Source organism: Pinus tabuliformis, chromosome 4_2 (genome assembly GCF_031772625.1).
Source record: "Pinus tabuliformis cultivar Carrire ecotype Pingquan chromosome 4_2, CPIR1, whole genome shotgun sequence".
In the NCBI taxonomy this organism is placed as follows: domain Eukaryota; kingdom Viridiplantae; phylum Streptophyta; class Pinopsida; order Pinales; family Pinaceae; genus Pinus; species Pinus tabuliformis.
The window spans coordinates 404,194,395-404,197,645 of NC_142304.1; the positions used below are offsets into that span (position 1 = coordinate 404,194,395).

At 38.7% G+C, this 3,251-nt stretch overlaps 1 pseudogene; it reads left to right on the top strand.

Moving 5' to 3' along the window:
* The first annotated feature begins 1,165 nt into the window (after window positions 1-1,165).
* LOC149169666 (polyadenylate-binding protein 8-like) lies at window positions 1,166-1,694 on the top strand (annotated as a pseudogene).
* The last annotated feature ends 1,557 nt before the right edge of the window (window positions 1,695-3,251 follow it).

Genomic DNA, 3,251 nt, shown 5'->3' on the forward strand with positions numbered 1-3,251 from the left:
GTCATGTGAAATAAAACATACTCACTATCATATTGTTATGTGACTCGCACATATTGTAGCTCTATTATGTTTTAAGTTCATATAGTTGGTCTTGAGAATGTTTGTACCTAGTATCTCCATGAGTGGAGTTTTCCATTGAATGTACATTTTGATATAAGCCTAATAAAGCTTATGTACCCCTGTGAAGTATGTGGTAATATTAAAACCACCTTGTAAAGTGAAAATTTGTGGTAATCCAGAAACCACTTTGTAGTGCAGGTTTATGGTGAGAAAAAAACCACTTCTTAGAGGGAAATGGACAGAGATTCCTATAACATGGTTAAGGGTTAAATGAAAAATCTCTGAGGATGGTTAATGGTTAGCCAAGAAAACCCAACGCATGGTTAAGGGTCAATCAAGAAAACCTAAAGCATGGTTAAGAATCAGTCGAGAAAACCCAGAGCATGGTTGCGGATAAGCCAACAAAACCCATAACATGGTTACGGGTAATCTGAGAAAACCGATGATGATGTAGGGGGGACTGAAAGTACATGTATGGTTATAGGTATGCAGATATGATGGTTGAATGCACAATATATATGAAAGACATCCTAGGAGACCGGTAGTTGTAGCAATTAGGTACCCGTGCATTATGGTGGATGGTTGTTCCTTTATATGGACGTCAACATTTTTTCATAATGGTTGTAAACACCAAGTTGGACCATAGATATACTTTGTTTATTAATACTAAGACAAGTAGTCGTTAAGGGGGGGATTTAGAAAATATAACTCCTACTTGTCTTTGGTGTGCTCATTAGCTCTAAAAGGATTATATTCCTATTAGTTAGGAGGTTGTTGAGGCCTAGTTGGTTGGGAGATTCTCTCCAACTAGTTAGCCTCCCAGATTGGAGTGCAGTTGAGATATTCCCTCAACCTATTGATTTTGTGTCGAAAATGGTTTGTCTATCTTGAGAAAACACTTCATTTATTTATATGTAACATTTTTTTATTGATGAAAGTGTGCTTATGTAATTTTATTTTGGTATTAGAGTAGGCTTAGGCCTACTCCTTCATGAGATGGCTTAGGGACATGAGAAGAGTATATTTCCTATAGTGAATTTTGTGACTGTTTGTTTGTCAATTGTTTTAAAGAGAATTGCCACCAGTGAAGAGCAACAAACAAGCAATGGTGCCTATTGGATTTGCAGGTGGTGTAGCACCCATACAACAAAAACTACAACAAGATCTACCACTTATACAATAGTAGATGATACCTCATTGTAATTTCCTATATTGTTATCCACTTGGAAGGGATATCAATGAAACTCCTTTATCTAGAGTTGTGGGCGAGATACATCCCTTACCAATAGACATGTATGGCCTTACATGTAGCTGAGACAACCATTTCATAGCCTATACCTATTGGATCTTTGGCTTTAGCTCTTCCAAATGCAACTTTGGAACAAAAAGTAACCATGCTTGGAGAAAGCTTGTACCCTTTGGTGAATCAGTTGGAACAAAATCATGCTACCAAAATTATTGGTATGCTTTAGGAAATGGACCAAATCGAGGTTCTTCATTTGTTGGATTATCCTAAAGCATGAATGACTAAAGTTGCAAAAGCAATGGAGATTCTATAGAATGTGGCACAAGCTCAACCAAATCCATCTAATCAAATTGCAGCGTTATCTTTGAATGAGTCTCTTCTATTGTAATTTCATGTCTCTTAGGGTTCTAAATTTGTCTACTACTAGTTTAACAAGATTTCCAAAGACAATGGGGGAGCTTAAACTGATTGTGTTCCTTGATTTTAGTAGTTGCGAATTGACAGAAATTCCCAAGAGCATTAGTAATCTTTCAGTGATTCAATTTTTAAATCTTAACTTGTGTGTGTAGTTGAAGGATTTTCTCAATACAATAAGAGGGCTTAAATATTTAAAGCCCCTGATTTTAAGATGGTGCCATAAGATGGTGGTCAATTCATATGATATCGATCAACTCACTTCATTAAATCGATGGGTCTTGCCCATAACTTTGGACCCTGTCAGGGATGTCAGTGTAAGTGATTTCATAAATCTCACAAATATGAGGATATTGGAAGAATATCTAATGTTAGATGGTTTAAAGGTGGCATCCAAGGTAATTTTCCTCCATTTTTATGAGATAGATTAATAGGTGATGGTTATCCTATTGTTAACGATGACAATATGTGGACAAGATGGTGAGAATGTATAATTATTTTATATTTTTGGAATCTTGGATATATTGAGCCTTTGTTAAAGCTAGCTAACTCAATATAGGTATATTTGTTTTGTTAGAATTCATGACTCTAACAAATTATAGAGAAACTACATAGATCCAAGGCATTTATTCAACAAGATGCTAAATATGGAGACCAAGATACCCAGTATGTGAGAGTGTATTGTAGAAAGGATGGAGAGTGACTAGACATAATAGAGATATTGGAATAGCAGTTGAGATTGGATGATGGAAATATGAAGGAGCCAGTGTTAGCTCTGCTACAAAACAAGGATTCCATATGGTCGGAGACAGGCTTGGTTTGCTTGGTTGTGCCCAAAAGGATCCATGCATGTTGTTCAAATCTTCAAAGTTTGGTTAATGGCCCTCCACCGATCAAACTATTGCAAAGGAAAGCCCTCGGGAAGGTGGAAATAATCTATCGGGAGGCCTAAAACACTCCAAAACAATCAAAAATCAAAAGCGCAGGCCTAACAGTTCAAATGAGCGACAACCGTTCGATCTGGCCGATCAACGGTCCAGATCGCGTCGGCATATCGCAAATCGGCAGGAGGCAGTGGCAGCGACAAGACTTCGCCGATGGGCCGGACCCGATGGCGGTATTAATTCCTTCTTATAAAATATCGGGTCCGCAGCAATCGGCGCATCGACGGGACGGTGGTATGGGCAGTGACAATGGAGATCAACGATTAAGTGAGGATCGTTGATCGCGTGCGTGGATCAACGGCTCACGCTGCGTCGGCTTTTCGCTATCGGCAAAACCAAAGGGGCAGGCCTTTACCATTAGTTATGTGCCGATGCGATGGGCCGGACCCGACGGCCATTCAGAACTTCATTGCATAATATTTCAAATCCGCGCCCGTCGCTTTTTCATTGTTTTTATGTATTTTCTTTGTATAAAGAAAATACAAAGGAGGCCTTTTCAATGGTTATGTTTGCGATGCGATAAGCCCGGACCCAATGGCGATTTAAGTTATCTTCGATGAATTATCGGGTCCAGGGTGATTTTGCTA